This window comes from Marmota flaviventris, chromosome 7 (genome assembly GCF_047511675.1).
Source record: "Marmota flaviventris isolate mMarFla1 chromosome 7, mMarFla1.hap1, whole genome shotgun sequence".
In the NCBI taxonomy this organism is placed as follows: Eukaryota; Metazoa; Chordata; class Mammalia; order Rodentia; family Sciuridae; genus Marmota; species Marmota flaviventris.
This window is the reverse complement of record NC_092504.1, coordinates 101,450,384-101,470,962: the sequence shown is the minus strand read 5'-3', so window position 1 is coordinate 101,470,962 and position 20,579 is coordinate 101,450,384. Positions and strand designations below refer to the sequence as shown.

Here is a 20,579-nt window from a genome sequence, read left to right as displayed (position 1 = left end):
TCTTCATGAATCCAAAGTCTCTTCTGATTTTGGGTTAAATGCAGTTGTTTTCTGGCAAAAATCTCATTGTTATTTTGAACTGTATATGCAATAGATTTTGTATTGTTTTAATGTTATATCAATTTTATTTAACTGTACCAGTTTAATGCAGATATTAAGTTGTTTGTCAACTTAACCTAAAAGCAAGAGAATGGAGAGTGTTTATAGTTATATCTTATTTTAACATTGGCTTTACTGCATAGCCATACTGCTTTTTGAACTTTATTCCAGTTTCTCATTTACCTTTTGAAAAATACAGAAAAATTATTTCATACCTAATTAAGATTGAATTATGGTTTAAATAATTTATTGAAATAAGGTATTGGTGATGAGAGTATTAACATAAGGTTATAGAAATCTGATGTGTATACTTTTTTGTTTTCTATATTTTAGTCAGTAAACTGAGTGAGAAAAATATTTTGGATTAACATCTAGTTTATATATTTACTCCCCAAATCTATGGCTATTCTTTTATTTGAATAAAATTCTTGTATTAAATAAAATCTCCAAAGTGCCAAGTCTGCTAAGACTTAGTATTTGCTTCTTTTTGGAAACCTGCAAGAAAAACTTAATATGATGTCTGTTTTGTTATATTGGATAGTATCTGTTCTCTTATTTATAAGTTTGGAGCTCAAAAGTGAGAACTTTAAGGTGCTATGATATGTGTATATTTTTCAGTTCAATTTTGTATACCATCAGTTCTGCATTTGAACTGGTAAGTGATAATCCAGATTTTCCTCAAGCCAATAGATAAAAACAAATATTTTTTTTTCTTTTTGTTGACAAGGTGGAGTTCAGCTTACTCTTTCTTAGATGTGAGAGGAAGAGAAGGTCATTTCATGCCTTGCTGATAAAGGTAAGGTCATAGAAATTATTAAAGAGATTGGGATGTTTGGTAGGCATCATTATTATGCTTTGACATTTTGACTTTGTGGCATGCTGAAATCAAAAGAAAGATAGTGTATTTATACAGTGAATAGAATGAACAATTATTCCTTTAATTATCACTAAGAACACAGAAGATAAGAAATAGGTGTAAATCAACATGGCAAAGTGGATGTGGATTTACTGTGTAATGAGCAAGTAGCTTGTGGCTTTCATTTGAAATGTTGGCTTACACACTTAGTCTATTCCTCAAACATTTACACACTTAGTAATAACCTTTCTCAAATATTGATGATATCATTTTTCAGGTTAATGCAAACTAGATTGCAAAACCGTGCTGTTTTCAAGCAAATCCAATCTATTACCCTGTTCATGTTGATAGTTCTAGTTGGTTTTGTTGAGTTTGGAGGAAAATGTGAAATGGGTTGTATGGACTCCAGGGCCTACCTTTACGAAGGCTGCGCTGTGCATTGGTGACTGTTCACTAGGAGCCACTCTTCTAACCAATCTGTGGCGTGGCTGTTTTGTATAGAGTGCTACAGTTCTTGAAGCGCTGTAAAGAAGGCTTCACCCATGTATCTTTTTCACAGCACATCTGTAAGGACAGTTTTGTTTCCATTCCTGTTTTAAAGAAGTTAAAATTGACACATGGAAAGGTTAAGAAACTTGCCTCAGGTTACATGGGCAGTAAGGAGTAGGGCTAGAATTAAGTTGATACCTCCTGCTCTTTACTTCTGTGCTGTACTAAAAATCTGTACCAGGGTTTGAGCAGTGACCCTGTGGCAGAAGACCCTGCATTATCACACATCAACTCATGGGTTGAGGTACAAATGTAGACTTTTCGCCAAATTTTACTTTTAGGTAGGTTTCTATATTTCACGAATAGTTCTTAAATGGCCACTTGGTTTATTTTCATTAAAAAGCAAATGTATAAAAATAGCAGGGCATAGTGCCACACACCTGTGATCCCAGTGGCTTGGTAGGCTGAGACCAGAGGATTGCAAGTTCGAAGCCAGCTTCAGCAACTTAGCAAGCCCCTGTCTCAAAAAATAAAAAGGGGCTGGGGATGTGGCTCAGTGGTTAAGTGCCCCTGGGTTCAATCCCTGGTATCCCCTCCCCTCCCCTCTAAAAAAAATAATTTCTGTGAGAGTTACAATGTATTGACTATTTGATCTTCACAGTTCTGTCCATGTGTTTTTTAAAGATTAAAATTGTTATATTGAAAGGTGAAGGTAATATTAAATAAACCAATATCTATTTTTCACCTTTTGATTAGTAATTGAACATATTTTTTTTTACTTAAAAAGGGCTCTGGGTGGGAATTATTCATCATTTTATATTTTTTGAATATTTGATGAAAATCACAAGATTAATTGCACTTTCTATGAAAAGAAGTCACTACATTTTTCTTGGAAAACGACATATGTAGGGATGTGAATCAAAGACTTGTTGGAGTGAAGTTGTTCACATATTCTATGTGACTAGCTATAGAGGGAGGACATTGCTCAGAAGTTCTTTTCATTAGAAAGTTTAGGAGACCAAAGAGGGCTGAAAACCTTCCCAGGAGGGCTGTGTCATTTTCCAACTTGTTCCATATTGCTCTAGGTAAAGGCTCATGAAAGGGATGTCAGTAATTGTTTACTTACTAGATTTTTATTGTTTTCTGTAATGCAGACTCTGATGAAAGCATGCTCCCTTGTTTTTGTTCTTTTTGCATACATCGTGTCACCACACTGAACCCTGTCACTAACAAAGGGAGGAACTAAGAAGGTTTTTAAATGGTTTCAGACCTAAATCTCAGTTTTCAACCCACTACCTCTTTCATGAAGAAACACCTCTTCAATGTGGGACACTAAAAGAACAAGGAATATATCCGAACAGCTCTTGAGAATCTGAATGTCAGAGAATTCATGAGTCAGATTAGAGTGCTTGCTTGATCTGCTTTTAGGAATTAGACAGTAAAGGAAATCATAATGCAACTCAAAAAATGAATAAGAATTTTTTTCCCCCAGGTATTTCAGTGAGATTGTGCCAGCTCATTTTCAGTAAGAAGGAAATAAGCAAGAAAAGGTCAGGAAAGGGTTGTTTGACACTTGTTCCATGTGGACATGGCAGGGTGAACTGGTTCACAATAATCATAGGAAGATGTACTTATTTTTTCTCATATCTTTTCTCATAACAAATGAGCAAATGTAGGAAGAATAAAAATTATACTTGTTAATGTATTTGACTTTACTGCAGTGAAATTTTAAGCTTTTTTATACTCTTAAATCATTTTTTAAATATTTTTTTTAGTTGTAGATGGACACAATACCTTTATTTTATTTATTTTTATTTTTATGTGGTGCTGAGGATCAAACCCAGTGCCTCACATGCATGCCAGGAACGTGCTCTACCACTGAGCCCAACCTCAGCCTAAATCATTTTCAAAATACTCAATAAGGTTCTCAGAGGGTTACTTTTCCATATTTATGAAAGATTTTATTGCTTACTTAAAAATGCCCATTAAAAGATGGTGGCATAATTTTAAGATTGCAGACATAATGCAGTTGAGAGTATTGGTGTTCCTCCTTTGGGGCCTTAAATAGAATTCATTTTCCCCCTGGGTTGTGGTTTGGAGGGTAAATTTATGTTTTAGTTTTTAAAATATTTTTAAAAGTTTAAAAAATTTTAATGGACATATAATGGTCTGTAACTTATGGGTTAAAATATGATTTGTCAGTACATATATACAAGGTATAGTGATCAGATTAGGGTAATTTGCATATATATTACCTCAAACATTTATTATTTCTTTGTGCTAGGAACATTCAAAACTGAAGCTAAAATTTTAAAACTTAAGTTTTCACTTTGGCTGCTGCATTGTGCTACTGTGCTTCAAAACCATGCTGACTTGGTGTTGTGGTTTGGATGAGTGAACCCCAAAGGTTCATGTGTTGAAGGTTTGGTTTCCAAGGTGGTAATGGTGGGATGTGCTATGGTCTTTTAGGATGTGGAGACTTAAGGGAACTCCTTAGATGGTTGGGGATTGTGGGATCCTGCTTTTCCTCCATAATTTTGCATCCTGGCTCAGGGTGTTAAGTGGTTTGTTCCATCACATGTTCCCACTCTGAGATATTGCTTTCTTCAGGGTCCCAGAGTTGTGGGGCTTCCCAGCTAGGGACTGAAAGCTCTAAAACTGGGAGCTAAAATAACCCTTTTCTCTTTATAAAATAATTATCTCAGATGTTTTGTTATAGTGATATGGAATATCAAAGCCATCGAATTTTGTTTGTTAGAGGAAGGTGGTTGGGGACCAACCAGAAACAATGATTCTTGATCTGGCTACTGTCTCTTTCCAAAAGGTGGGATTTGGGGTTTGGGGCAGGTCATCAGGAACCTTCTACAGTGCCAGGGTAAGGGATTTGGAAAAGGTTTTTTTTTTTTTTTTTTTTTAAAATCTATGTTTGAATATTGTTACTAGTGAGATCAGAGTTTAACCCCAAAGGAAAATGGCCTTTTACTGGGACCTGGACTGAGGTTAGAGAACCAGTTAGATGAATTGGTGCAGCAGTTTTCATTGCTGTCCCATTTTAATTTGAAGTGTTTCAGGTTACATCTCTAGGATGTATTCCTGACAGTGGAAAAAGAATATTTTTAGACTTTTTAAACGTATTGCAGAATTACTTTCGGTAATGCTGTCTGACTTGTATTTCTTTCAGGAGTGTAGAGGGGACAGCTTTCACTGAAAGAATTGTCATAGAAATCTTTGTTAATTAGATACAGGGGGGATTTGTGTGTATTTTGTTGTTTTAATATGCTATTATTTGATTCCTTCTGAGGCTTCTGCTAAAAAATTTCATTTGACTTAGTTTAAAGATTAATTGACCTTTCTTAGTGATTTGTGAATAAGGCAGTATCCCTAAAAAATTTGAAAAGGTGCTCTGATGAGCTAAGTAGAAGAGGTTGTTGGCTTTGTAGGTAGAAAAGGGATGAAAAAACAAACGGAACAAAGAGCAGATCAGTCATTTCAAAGTTGCTTTTCTTATAGAGTTAGAAAGGAAGGGATTTGTCATTATGCTGGCACAGGTAAATTGGGTCCCTTCTGATTCGTTGCGTTGGATTTCCCAGTTTTGGAAAACTGGTTTGTTTCAAAGTTCAGTTTGATTGGTATCAACTAGGACTGGTGACTCTCTTCTCTTGGGCTTAGTTCAGGAGCTCATTCCAAAATAATGGCCTCCCTCAAATTTCATTTAAGAGGTTGTACTTTCTTAAACGTATGATACACTTATTAGACATCTGTATTTCATTGGCAGGTTTTCTGTGCATGTGTTTGTCAGCTTATCTTTTATAGTTTTAGTTTCTTAGCAATTTGTATGAAGTCCTTAGTAATTCAGATTAGCAATTTTTGACTGTCATTTATAGAAAATATTTTACAGTTCATTGCTTACCTTCTATTTTAATGAGTATATTGAAGTATAGAGGTTTCACAGTTTACATTCAGGTCCAATGAATTTTTCCTTATAATTTCCCTTAGATTCCAGATTTAAAAAGTCAAAAGTGACCAGTTAAACCATAATTATAGTTACAGGGTGGAGCATGGACATTGTTTCTGGATCTACTGTGTCACTCTTCCCAACAATCTTTGGTGTAGTTGCTGCTAAGTAGCTTACTTTACAGATGAAGAAACTAAGGAATAGTTGCATAAGGAACCTGTGTGAGGTAACTCAGTAGGCAACAGCTAGCATTTGAACTGGTCATGTGATCCCTGATCCTGTGTTCTTCACTACTCTGTCATATTTCCTCATAGAATAGAACCAACAGGGTACTTTCAAAATGATGAAGGTGTTATTACTGGAAAGCATCATAGAAAGTACTTGAATTCAGTTAATATTTTATTTTTCTAGTCTCCAGTAAATGTGTTTTTCTTGTTGATGATCCAGAAGATCTTTTTATCAATTTCTTTCATTATTATAGCATTATCTCCACATTTTAGGAAATTATTTGGCATAACCATATCTCAGTATATATTTCAGTGTCATTAAATCAGTGTGCAAATGGACAAGATGGTACTAGACTGTGAAAAATTGGTTAATACAAATTTTTATATTTCTTAAAAAATTTTGGAAAAAGATGGCGGCGAGGGGAGTGCATTGCCCCCGTGTGCTGCTTCACTGTGTGGGAGTATGACAAGTCAGGACGGCTAAAGGATATCTTGTTAGGAATTTCCAGCAATAGTGGGGTGCTCCGGAACCTGGAGGAAGGATTTCCATCGCACGAGGATCAGCTACGGGGACTCAAACGCGAGAGGTTTGTCGCACTGCTTATTCAGCAAATCGGCCCGAGGCTAGAATCTGCAGCGTGCGCTGGGATAGAGACGCAGGGTTACAGCGCTGCAGTTTCTGCCAGCCGCGCAAGCACCGTACTCAGGGCTGAATTCTGGGTTCGAGACGGGGGAAGGAAGCGGTCCATCTCGGTTCTCCACACCGGTCAGACCACAGAGGAGGCCAGCAGCCACCATGTTGGTAAACTGACGTCACCACCGCTGTTTTCGACTGACCGCAGCTCATTCAGCCATAGAACAGGTAATTTCAGGCTGCAATTCGCCCGCGGCTTGCAGACAGACTGCTAGGGCTCAGCGCCTGGGTGCTTCTTAGAAGCTGATCTTATCGGAGTGAATACCCAGCGCGGAGCGGCTGCTGAGCCCGCGGAGGCTGCTTCTTGGACCCTGCGCCTACCAGAGCATACAACAAGCACTAAGCAGCCGAATTACGGCTCCCGGAACTGAGCCCGCGGGGACTGCTTCTTGGAGCTTACATTTATAGGAGCTTACACCGAGCACGGAGTGGCCGAGTTCCGGCTCCCGGAACTTCCCTGGCCCGGGGCTAGGAGCCCGCGGAAACTGCTTCTCGGTCCGGGTCCTGCTGAGGGCCGGTCAGGACTCACCCGGTGCTTTGGTTGCCCGGCAAGGGGAACGAAATGCTGCCATTCGCATAGGATACCAACATGGCAGAGATCTGATGTCTGCAGAAAGCGGCGGAGGAGGGAACTTCATCAATACCAGTGGTGACATAAGCAGTTGGTCTCCTGGTAGGGGGGGTGAGGCACAGTCACCCGAGTCTCCTCAATTTGTCGTCGAGCCAGAGGGAAGGAGCCGGGCCGCCGCCAGCACCCGGAGCAGGCCCAGCGGCTTGCCAGCGTGGTGACCGCGTGACCCCAATTGGAGAGGGGGCGGAGCGGAGCCGCCACCCGCAACCGCAAGGTGGGCAGACCCGCGACCCAGTGGTACATGGGCGTGGTAGGAGGGGCAGGGCAGAGCCGCGGTTCGCGCTGTGACGAATGAGCGTGCAAGGTAAACAGACCTGTGACAGCCTGGCGGGTCAGGCCCAGTGGCCTGCCAGTGTGGTACACACGTCACCCCAACTGGAGTAGGGGCAGAGCAGATCCTTCTCCCACGCCCGGATCAGGCCCTGCCGGTGTGGTGGTCACGTGACCCCAATCGGGGGCGGAGCAGAACCGCCACCCGTGCCCGCAGGGTGAGCAGACCAGGGATCAACCTGTAGATCAGGCCCAGGGGTCCGCAGGCGTGGTAGGAGGGGCAGGGCAGATCCGCCGCCCGCGCCTCCAAGGTAGGCAGACCTACAACAGACCTACGGATCAGGCCCAGGAGCCTGCCGGCGTGGTACAAACACCACCCTAATTGGAGTAGTGGCAGAGCAGAGTCGCCGCCCGTGCCAGGAACAGGCCCAGTGTCCTGCAGGCGGGGTAGTCACGACACCCCAATTGGAGTAGGGGCAGAGCAGAGCCTCCACCCGTGCCCGAAAGGTGGGCAGATCTGCGACCGACCAGCGGGACAGGCCCAGTGGCCTGCCGGTACGACAGACAGGTCACCCCATTTGCAGTAGGGGCAGAGTAGAGCCGCCGCCCGCGCCTGCAGGGTAGGCAAACCTGCAACCGACCGGCGGATCAGGCCCAGTGGCCTGCCGGCGTGGTACACTCGTCACCCCAATTGGAGTAGGGGCAGAACAGAGCCGCCGCCAGCTCCCAGAACAGGCCCAGTGACCTGCCGGCGTGGTAGCCACGACACCCCAATTGGAATAAGAAGAGAGCAGAGCCGCCGCCCGCACCTGCAGGAAAGATACGCAAGCAGTATGAAAAGACAAGGAAAGAAAGGACCACAAGCAATGCAGGTCAACGCAACTTTAGAAGAGGTAACAGCTGCAGCAGATGGAATGTCAGATAAAGAATTCAGGATATACATGCTTCAGATGATCTGGAGTATCAAGGAAGACATTAAACAGCAAAATCAGACAATGAAAGATCACTTCGACAACGAATTACGCAAACAAATCCAGGAAGCAAAGGATCAACTATACAGGGAGATAGAGGTTATAAAAAACAAACAAACAGAAATCCTAGAAATGCAGGAAGCAATAAACCAACTTAAAAACTCAATGGAGAATACTACCAGCAGAGTAGAACACTTAGAAGATAGAACATCAGACAATGAAGACAAAGTATTTCAACTGGAAAAGAACATAGACAGCTCAGCAAGACTGTTAAGAAACCATGAGCAGAACATCCAAGAAATATGGGATAACATTAAGAGACCAAATTTAAGAGTCATTGGGATACAGGAAGGTACAGAGCTCCAAACCAAAGGAATGAGAAGTCTATTCAATGAAATAATACAAGAAAACTTCCCAGACTTGAAGAATGAGACAGAATCCCAAATCCTAGAAGCCTACAGGACGCCGAATGTGCAAAATCATAAGAGATCCACACCTAGACACATTATAATGAAGATGCCCAACATACAGAATAAGGAGAGAATTTTAAAAGCTACAAGAGAAAGGAAGCAGATTACATTTAGGGGTAAGCCAATCAGGATAACAGCTGATCTGTCAACACAGACTCTGAAAGCTAGAAGATCCTGGAATAACATATTTCAAACACTGAAAGAAAATGGGTTCCAACCAAGAATTGTGTATCCAGCGAAATTAAGCTTCAGGATGGAGGATGAAATTAAAACCTTCCACGATAAACAAAAGTTTAAAGAATTCGCAGCTAGAAAACCATCTCTTCAAAACATCCTCGCCAAAGCATTACAGGAAGAGGAAATGGAAAATAACAATGAAAACCAACAGTGGGAGGTAGGACAGTAAAGGGGGGGGGATAATCAAAGAGGAAAACAAACCATGTTTAGTAACAGAAATAAACAAATATGGCTGGAAGAACAACCCATATCTCAATAATAACCCTAAATGTTAATGGCTTAAACTCACCAATTAAGAGACACAGGCTAGTAGAATGGATCACAAAACAAGACCCAACAATATGCTGCCTACAGGAGACGCATTTGATAGGAAAGGACATACATAGGCTGAAGGTGAAAGGTTGGGAAAAATCATATCACTCATATGGACTTCGGAAACAAGCAGGAGTGTCCATACTCATATCAAATAAAATAGATTTCAAGCCAAAGTTAATCAAAAGAGATAAAGAGGGACACTACATACTGCTTAAGGGAACCATACACCAACAAGACATAACAATCATAAATATTTATGCCCCAAACAATGGTGCAGCTATATTCGTCAAACAAACTCTTCTCAAGTTCAAGAGTCTAATAGACCACCATACCATAATCATGGGAGACTTCAACACACCTCTCTCGCCACTGGACAGATCTTCCAAACAAAAGTTGAATAAGGAAACTATAGAACTCAATAACACTATTAATAACCTAGACCTAATTGACATATATAGAATATACCACCCAACATCAAGCAGTTACACTTTTTTCTCAGCAGCACATGGATCCTTCTCAAAAATAGATCATATATTATGTCACAGGGCAACTCTTAGACAATATAAAGGAGTAGAGATAATACCATGCATCTTATCTGATCATAATGGAATGAAACTGAAAATCAACGATAAAAGAAGGAAGGAAAAAGCATACATCACTTGGAGAATGAACAATAGGTTACTGAACGATCAATGGGTTATAGAAGACATCAAGAAGGAAATCAAAAAATTCTTAGAGATAAATGAAAACACAGACACAACATATCGGAATCTATGGGACACATTGAAAGCAGTTCTAAGAGGAAAATTCATTGCTTGGAGTTCATTCCTTAAAAAAAGAAAAAACCAACAAATAAATGATCTCATACTTCATCTCAAAATCCTGGAAAATGAAGAGCAAAACAACAGCAAAAGAAGTAGAAGGCAAGAAATAATTAAAATCAGAGCTGAAATTAATGAAATCGAAACAAAAGAAACAATTGAAAAAATTGACAAAACTAAAAGTTGGTTCTTTGAAAAAATAAACAAAATCGACAGACCCTTAGCGATGCTAGCGAAGAGAAGAAGAGAGAGAACTCAAATTACTAGCATACGGGATGAAAAAGGCAATATCACAACAGACACTTCAGAAATACAGAAGATAATCAAAAACTATTTTGAATCCTTATACTCCAATAAATTAGAAGATAGTGAAGGCATAGATAAATTTCTTAAGTCATATGATCTGCCCAGATTGAGTCAGGAGGATATAGAAAACCTAAACAGACCAATATCAATTGAGGAAATAGAAGAAACCATAAAAAGACTACCAACTAAGAAAAGCCCAGGTCCAGATGGGTATACAGCAGAATTTTACAAAACCTTTAAAGAAGAACTAATACCAATACTTTTCAAGCTACTTCAGGAAATAGAAAAGGAGGGAGAACTTCCAAATTCATTCTATGAGGCCAACATCACCCTGATACCTAAACCAGACAAAGACACTTCAAAGAAAGAAAACTACAGACCAATATCTCTAATGAACCTAGATGCAAAAATCCTCAATAAAATTCTGGCGAATCGGATACAAAAACATATCAAAAAAATTGTACACCATGATCAAGTAGGATTCATCCCTGGGATGCAAGGCTGGTTCAATATACGGAAATCAATAAATGTTATTCACCACATCAATAGACTTAAAAATAAGAACCATATGATCATCTCGATAGACGCGGAAAAAGCATTTGACAAAGTACAGCATCCCTTTATGTTCAAAACTCTAGAAAAACTAGGGATAACAGGAACATACCTCAATATTGTAAAAGCAATCTATGCTAAGCCTCAGGCTAGCATCATTCTGAATGGAGAAAAACTGAAGGCATTCCCTCTAAAATCTGGAACTAGACAGGGATGCCCTCTCTCTCCACTTCTGTTCAACATAGTTCTCGAAACACTGGCCAGAGCAATTAGACAGACGAAAGAAATTAAAGGCATAAAAATAGGAAAAGAAGAACTTAAATTATCACTATTTGCAGATGATATGATTCTATACCTAGCAGACCCAAAAGGCTCTACAAAGAAACTATTAGAGCTAATAAATGAATTCAGCAAAGTGGCAGGATATAAAATCAACACACATAAATCAAAGGCATTCCTGTATATCAGCGACAAATCCTCTGAATTGGAAATGAGGACAACCACTCCATTCAAAATATCTTCAAAAAAAATAAAATACTTGGGAATCAACCTAACAAAAGAGGTGAAAGACTTATACAATGAAAACTACAGAACCCTAAAGAGAGAAATAGAAGAAGATCTTAGAAGATGGAAAAATATACCCTGTTCATGGATAGGCAGAACTAACATCATCAAAATGGCGATATTACCAAAAGTTCTCTATAGGTTTAATGCAATGCCAATCAAAATCCCATCGGCATTTCTTGTAGAAATAGAGAAAGCAATCATGAAATTCATATGGAAAAATAAAAGACCCAGAATAGCAAAAACAATGCTAAGCAGGAAGTGTGAATCAGGCGGTATAGCGATACCAGACTTCAAACTATACTACAGAGCAATAGTAACAAAAACAGCATGGTACTGGTACCAAAACAGGCGGGTGGACCAATGGTACAGAATAGAGGACACAGAAACCAATCCACAAAACTACAACTATCTTATATTTGATAAAGGGGCTAAAAGCATGCAATGGAGGAAGGATAGCATCTTCAACAAATGGTGCTGGGAAAACTGGAAATCCATATGCAACAAAATGAAACTGAATCCCTTTCTCTCGCCATGCACAAAAGTGAATTCAAAATGGATCAAGGAGCTTGATATCAAATCAGAGACGCGCCGTCTGATAGAAGAAAAAGTTGGCTACGATCTACAGTCGGTGGGGTCGGGCTCCAAATTCCTCAATAGGACACCCATAGCACAAAAGTTAATAACTAGAATCAACAAATGGGACTTACTCAAACTAAAAAGTTTTTTCTCAGCAAAAGAAACAATAAGAGAGGTAAATAGGGAGCCTACACCCTGGGAACAAATCTTTACTCCTCACACTTCAGATAGAGCCCTAATATCCAGAGTATACAAAGAACTCAAAAAATTAGACAATAAGAAAACAAACAACCCAATCAACAAATGGGCCAAGGACCTGAACAGACACTTCTCAGAGGAGGACATACAGTCAATCAACAAGTACATGAAAAAATGCTCAACATCTCTAGCTGTCAGAGAAATGCAAATCAAAACCACCCTAAGATACCATCTCACTCCAGTAAGATTGGCAGCCATTAGGAAGTCAAACAACAACAAGTGCTGGCGAGGATGTGGGGGAAAGGGTACACTTGTACATTGCTGGTGGGACTGCAGATTGGTGCAGCCAATTTGGAAAGCAGTATGGAGATTTCTTGGAAAGCTGGGAATGGAGCCACCATTTGACCCAGCTATTCCCCTTCTTGGTCTATTCCCTAAAGACCTAAAAAGAGCATGCTACAGGGACACTGCTACATCGATGTTCATAGCAGCACAGTTCACAATAGCAAGACTGTGGAACCAACCTAGATGCCCTTCAATAGACGAATGGATAAAAAAAATGTGGCATTTATACACAATGGAGTATTACTCTGCATTAAAAAATGACAAAATCATAGAATTTACAGGGAAATGGATGGCATTAGAGCAGATTATGCTAAGTGAAGCTAGCCAATCCCTAAAAAACAAATGCCAAATGTCTTCTTTGATATAAGGAGAGTAACTAAGAACAGTGTAGGGACGAAGAACAGGAGAAGAAGATTAACATTTAACAGGGATGAGAGGTGGGAGGGAAAGGGAGAGAGAAGGGAAATTGCATGGTAATGGAAGGAGACCCTCAGGGTTATACAGTGGAGGAGGTAGAGAGAGAGGAGGGGAGGGGAGGGGAGAGGTGGGGAGGGGGGAGGGTGGAGGATGGGAAAGGCAGTGGAGCACAACAGACACTAGTATGGCAATTTGTAAATCAATGGATGTGTAACTGATGTGATTCTGCAATCTGTGTATGGGGTGAAGGTGGGAGTTCATAACCCACTTGAATCAAAGTGTGGAATATGATATGTCAAGAAATTTGTAATGTTTTGAACAACCCACAATAAAAAATTAAAAAAAAAAAAAAAAAAAAAAAAAAAAATTTTGTACCTTGAAAAAGCTGCACTTATACCAATCATATGGTCTAACATTCTTCCTAGATAAAATTTGAATTTAATTAGATTAATTTTTTGAGTTTTTTATCTAGTGTTTTAAGAGCAGTGAACACAACAAAAAATAGTATTTTGTGGAATGTTCTATTATGTAAAATGGCAAAACAATAATCATATACTATATAATTATTTTTAGTATTTTTAGACTTTTTAAAAGCATAAAATGCTACTGAAGTAGGTTTATTTATCATTTACTAAAACAGATTTTTCCTATAAGGCAAGTCCCTTTATCAAAGTAGATGAATGTTATTTATCTTTGATTGGTTCTTAAGAGTAGCAGAATTTCAGAATTCTTCTAACTCATGGTTGTTTCTATAAATTTAAGGCATAACAACTAATTAAAATAATCTACACTTAAAGACAGAAAAATCTCCTTTTTGTCTTTCAAAGGTTTATGTGTGTGTAAGATATAACAGGGATTTGGCAGTGATGGGAGGTGGGTTCGAGGTCTAGGCCTAGGGAAGTATTTTGCCTTGTATAGGTCACCTTTAGGTCAGCAGTACAATAAGCTGTTGATTTCACCTTAGATGACAGCCAGGGTGTCTTCCAGGTCTGAAAGTCATCTTGGTGAAGCAGGTGGAGATACCCTGGAGTAGGCCTCAAGCAAAAGGCAGGTAGGCAACTTCCTGTAAGGGTAAGACAGTGTCCCACCTGTGGCTGTGCACCTTATTAAACTTGGAGGCTTTGAAAAATTCTGATTCCCTTCTCTGAAAAATGACTCAATTCTAGACTCAGGATTGTCTATTATTGTAAAGCTGACTAGTGAATCTGATGGATAGTCAGGCTTGGAACTATTTGTATAAAAAGGCTCTTGAGTTCCTCTTCCTCACTTGTTTTTTCTTAAATGAAGGATGGAGGAGGGTGACATCTTTCTGTGGGCTGTTCAGTTTTTAAAAAAAACTTGTCTCTTTCCCATGGAGAGGGTGTTTTTAACAGCATTCAAAAGGAAACATGGTAGCCATTTGTGTCTTCTCTGTTTCTGGGTATAAGGACAATTCTCGCACCACATACATTTTGATTTCCTATTGAAACACGTATAGGAAAACAGATATATCTCATGGAAACAAGTACTTTCCTTGTTGGAGCTTAGCTTAGGGGTGGGCATTATGAGTAGAGATACAAATATTTTGATGAAGAATTGCCATTTTACCTTTCTATCCCACGATAATGTGTAGTTACATTTGCACTGTACTTGTCAGGTACTGTGCTAAAATCACTTGGTGCATATTTCATCTGGTTAATGACTCTGTAATGTAGAGAAAAGTTTGTAGTCTTCTTTTTATAAATGAGGAATATCAGAAGCACAGTCTTTATTTATCTGGTCCAGAATAACCCAGCTAGAATTGGTACAGTTGAGATTTGAGTTTAGGTGAGTCTGACTTGAAATATTTATGAAAGATAATGGTGTATGTGGTTTTCATATAGGGTCTTCACATCTCCTCCAAGGTCATGAGATAGAGGTGAATTAATTTAAATTTTTTTTATTATTTGTAGTTATACATGACAGTAGAATGTATTTTAACATCATACATACATGGAATATAGTTTCCCATTTTTTTTTGTTTTATGTGATGTGGAATTACATTGGTCATGTATTCATATATGAACATGGGAGAGTTACGTCTGATTCATTCTACTGTTTTTTTCCAGTTCCAATCCACCCTCCCTTCCCTTAATTCCCCTTTGTCTAATCCATTGAACTTCTATTCCCTTCTCCACTTATTGTGTTTAGCATCCACATATCAGAGAGAACATTCAGCCTTTGATTTTTTTGGGATTGGCTTATTTCACTTAGCATAATAGTCTCCAGTTCCATCTCCATTTATCAGCAAATGCCATAATTTTATTCTTCTTTAGGACTGAGTAATATTCCATCGTTGTATATATATCACATTTTCTTTATTCATTTCATTGACTGAAGGGCATTTAGGCTGGTTCTATATTTTAGCTATTGTGAATTGAGCTGCTATAAACATTGATATGGACCCATTATTCTAGTATGCTAATTTTAAGTCCTTTGGGTATATATATATACACCCAGGAGTGGAATAACTGGGTCAAATGTTGGTTCTATTCCAAGTTTTCTGAGGAATTTCCATACTCTTTTCCAGAGTGGGTGCACGAATTTGCAGTCCCACCAGCAATGTATGAGTGAACCTTTCCCCAACATCTTCACCAAAATTTATTGTTGCTTGTATTCTTGATAACTGCCATTCTGACTGGAGTGTGATGAAATCTCAGTGTAGTTTTAGTTTTCATTTGTCTAATTGCTAGTTATGCTGAACATTTTTTAATATATGTGTTGACTGTTTGTATTTCTTCTTCTGTGAAGTGTCTGTCGAGTTCCTTTGCCCAATTATTGATTGGGTTATTTGTTTTTTGGTGTTAAGTTTTTTGAGCTCTTTATGTATCGTGGAGGTTAATGCTCTATCTGAGGTTCAGGGGGCAAAGATTTTCTCCCATTCTTCAGGCTCTCTGTTCATGTTCTTGATTGTTTCCTTTGCTGTGAAGACATTTTTTAGTTTGATACCATTTCATTTATTGTTTCTTGATTTTACTTCTTGGGCTTTCAGAGTCTTGTTGAGGAATTTGGTTCCTAAACCGACATCATGGAGATTTGGGGCTACTTTTTCTTCTAGTAGGCTCTGGGTCTCTGGTTAATGCCTATGTCCTGATCCACTTTAAGTTGATTTTTTGTGCAGGCTGAGAGATAGGTGTCTAATTTCATTTTGTTACATATGGATTTCCAGTTTTCCCAGCACCATTTGTTGAAGAGGCTTTCTTTTCTCCCATGTGTGTTTATGACACCTTTGTCTTGTATGAGATAATTTATGTGGGTTTTTCTCTGTGTCTTCTATTCTGTACCATTGGTCTTCATGTCTCGTTTGGTGCCAATACCATGCTGTTTTTGTTACTAAAGCTCTGTAGTATAATTTAAGGCCTGGTACTGTGATGCCTTCTGCTTCACTTTTCTCATTGAGGATTGCTTTGGCTCTTATTTTATGCTGGGCCTTTTAATTTTCCAAATGGATTTCATGACTGCTTTTTCAAATTTTTAAGAAGAATGTCATTGGAACCTTGATAAGAATTGTATTAAATCTGTATAGTGCTTTTGATAGTATGGCCATTTTGACAATATTAATTCTATATATCCAAGAATGTGGGAAATCTTTCCATCTTCTAAGGTCTTATGCAATTTCTTTCTATAGTGTTCTGTAGTTTTCATTGTAGAGGTCTTTCACCTCTCTTGTTAGATTGATTCCCAAGTATTTTTTTTTTTTTTTGAGGCATTGTGAATGGGGTAGTTTTCCTAATTTCTCTGAAATTGGGTTTTTAAAGACCATTTATCTGATGTCATGTTTATAAAATGTGGGAATTCATAGTTTAAAAATATTATCCTTGCTGTGATTTTGTTGGCAGTACAAATTAAATGGATAACTTACCCTTAAAGTTGCTTATAGGTAGTATAAGAACTGGCCCCAGAAGAAATATGAGAAACATTGAGGTCTTTTTGCTCTGTCTTGTCTTTTCTTTCTTTCCTTCTGTGAGTTCCCATTTCATTTAATATACTTATTCAAAGAGTAGCTTCTAGCTAGAGGATTGAGGTCTGGTCGATACATAGAGGAAATAATCAAAGTACAGAATATAGGATGCATAGTTGGCTTGAATTTTTTCCTTTGTAAGTAATCTTCTCCTGATTGTCATGACTGTGCAAAGCTTAAATTTGTGACTGTTTGTCTAAGTGAGAGACTAGAAATTTCTGTGAGTTTTCAGGCTGTACCCAATTTTCAGTTCAGCATTCTTTCTCCTTCTCTGCCCTTCCTGTTGGCATCCCAGAGAAGCACTGAAATGTAACTGAGTTTACCTCCTTTATTACACTGGCGAGGGAGTGTTATCAGCTGGATTTCAGCCCAGAGACTTTTCTTTCACTAGGTGATTGTGCATTCAAGTAAGCTTTTTGGAAGAGGATATCTGTGAACAATGAACTACATACCAAATTTGTATATACGTACATTTTCTGGTCTACAACTTTTGTTTGTTACTAATAAGATACTACTGTGATTGCTCATTCCCCAAGGGTTTCATATTATTGACATACCTGCTCATTTATTTGTGGTTTACATCTTTCTTCTATTTTTACAAACTATTTAAGATTTTATATAAAACAAGCAGCTTATTAATAAAATAATTTTTTATCCAAAGGGAATATATTTCATAATCTTGTATATGTATTAATGAATATATTATATAAACATATCAATATCATAGTACTGGGCATTATAACATGATATATTCCTTAATTCATGTGATGTCACGTTATAAATGTCATATAATTACTTATGGTAAAATTACATAATCCTTAGTAAATTTCACAAGCATTTCATTTAATATACTTAATCAAAAAGTAGATTCTAGCCAGAGGATTCTTTATTGAGGTCTGGTCAATACATAGAAGAAATAATTAAAGTACAGAATATAGGATGCATAGTTGGCTTGGATTTTTTCATTTGCAAGTAAGTAATCTTCTCCTGATTGTCATGATTGTGCACAGTTTAAATTTGTGACTGTTTCTTTAAGTGAGAGACTGGAAATTTCAATTTATCTAATCCAGAGGGCTGATGGAGTAGGGTGGGTGGGAGCAAAATGATAGGGAATAGTTTGGACTGTGACAAAATAAGAAAGTAACTGCACTGCTTAGAGCATTTATATTCACAATGTAGAAAAACTCTGGTAGCTTAGTAAACATGGGCAAGGCCAGATGTATATGACTCCATTCCACATTCTGTGTAGAAGTAATGTCAACAAATGGGATATATTTGTGATTTATGATAGGATAAAGCAAATGACTTTCAATCATCCTTTAAGGAACATGTGATTTTAAAAAATTCATATCTCTTTTATTTTAAGCTAAAACTTCCATGAGTAGAATTCCCTACAACCTATAAGAATATTTGCTACATAAGAGGTGTGTTATACATTTAACAGTGTAGGCAGTTCCAACCCTAAACATCCCCTAAATTGGTCTATTCTCTTGAATTCCCACTGTCATTACCCTATTCTAGGACAGTATCATCTTTGGGCAAAAATATTGCGAAAACCTACAACCTACAAAATATTTTTTTTCTGATTCCATCCTACTATCTGTCTCGAAGTCAGAATGTTCCTCTAAGGATTCAAAAGTAATGATACAACTTTTTCAATTAAAAGCCTTTAATAGATTTCCATTGCCCTTGGGATAAAGTCTTTATGAGCTTCCTACTAGTCTGTCTGCTTTTGTATTAAAAAAAAAATTGGCCTCAAGTTAGTTAACTGGAAGATCCCATCGAATAGGGTAAGAGTTATGACTACCCCAGGGAAGTTAAGAAATTCTACATGGTCTTATTTAGATGTGATGGAATTTTCAGACACAAATAAAAAGATATATCATAAAATATTTACTGTAGACATAAGCTTCATTCCTATAGATTGTGGCTGATCAATTCCAAAAATGTCTCAAACTTCCCCTCTCCTTCTGTGTATACTCCTTGCAATATGACTTTATATAGGAAAATCGTCATTTGCTGAGTGCCATCCCACGTACCTGTAATCCCAGTGACTCGGGAGGCTGAGGTAGGAAGGTAGCGAGATCAAGGCCAACTTCAGCAACTTAGTGAGACCTTGTCTCAAAATAAAAAGGATTGGGGACTCAGCTTTGCCCCTAGGTTCAGTCACCATTACACTTGAGACATTTTGCCAGCATTAAAACAGTTAAAATTTTGTGGTGGTTATGATTTGGATTTGGAGTCCCTCAAAGGCTCCTGTGTTGAATGCTAGGTCCTCAGTGCATAAGTAGGTGGGCCTTTGGGAAGGTGATTGGATCATGGGCTGTAACCTCATTGCTGGACTACACCACTGACAGATTTATAATTTGATGGCTTTATTGGGAGGTGTCGAAATTGTAGGAAGTGGGACCTATTTGGAGGAAATAGGTCACTGAGGATGTGCACTAGAAGGATATGTCTTGTCCTTGTCCTGTCCTCTCCTTCCTCTTCTCTCTCTCTGTTCCTCTTGGCTGCCATGAGGTAAGCCATGACATCAGTAGGTTTTTTTCTGACCTGTCCCCTGCCATGATGTGACTGCCTTGCCACAGGCCTAAAAGCAATGGAACTTGCTGACTGTGGACTGAAAAGTCTGAAAGTGTGAGCCAAAATAACTCCTTTCTCCTTTAAGTTGTTTTTCTCAGGTGTTTTGTCAGAGGGACTAGAAGCTGATTAACCTAGTGGAACATAATTCTAAATTTAGATGGCATTTTTTTTTTTTTTTTGGTAAATAAGATATAGATTTCAGGAGTCTTATTTTTTCTTGTTTTAATAGTATACTAGAGCCCCAACCAAAAAGAAATCCATAATGTTCTTTTGGTATATCAGTACCACAAGCCTCTTGTATGGCATCCAAATTTCACCTGTTCCTAATGAATTTTTACTATAAGTAGTAGAGTGATGATGTCCCTAATGTATTATCTCAAAGGGAACATAACTGACTTTTAATGATGATATTTTATTTCTTTTCTTCCTATATTTTTGTTTAAATTTACTTGTGATTAAATTGTGAAACTTTTTGCAAAATTGTGTAAAATTTTTGTATATAATACACCATAACCTAAAATATCTATAATGAATTGACATTATATGTGATAGGCATTCTGAGCCAAATATTTCTAAGCTTTGGGACAACTTTATGCCATCTCCATTTCCCAGATGAAGAAATAGAGGCGCTAATTAGCAAAGTGAATACATTAAGATTAAAATCTTAATCTGTCTGCTTTTTTTGTTTCTCCTGCGGTTTTGCAGAGAATCCTTCCAGAGAGAATTACCATAATATACCATGGCTTTCATGGTCCCAAATAGGAGACCTGAGAAGGAGCCCCAGTCTTCCTCAGAGCAACAGATGGTTACTGTTTAAATGAGGGGAAACTCTGCTCCTCATCTATGAAGTGACTTTAGTTTTCTGTGGGATGGTTGGGTTTGGAGGTTAGGTCATGGGAATAAGCTAGGAACAAGATTTAGGAGGAAGAAGAAGTAAACAAACCAAATATCTGTAGCTTTTTTCACCCTTATATACTCTTTAATCACAGTCATGTGGCGGGTTGTATTTTTCTGCCCTCTG

The 20,579-nt window shown here is 38.3% G+C and overlaps 1 protein-coding gene across 1 annotated transcript in view; it reads left to right on the top strand.

Moving 5' to 3' along the window:
- The first annotated feature begins 825 nt into the window (after nucleotides 1–825).
- The window catches only part of Bmpr1b (bone morphogenetic protein receptor type 1B), a 263,928-nt gene continuing 244,174 nt past the window's right edge, over nucleotides 826–20,579 (top strand). The window contains exon 1 of the mRNA XM_027926643.2: nucleotides 826–895. The gene's annotated coding sequence lies outside the window, so the exon portion shown is untranslated. The remainder of the gene's footprint in view (nucleotides 896–20,579) is intronic.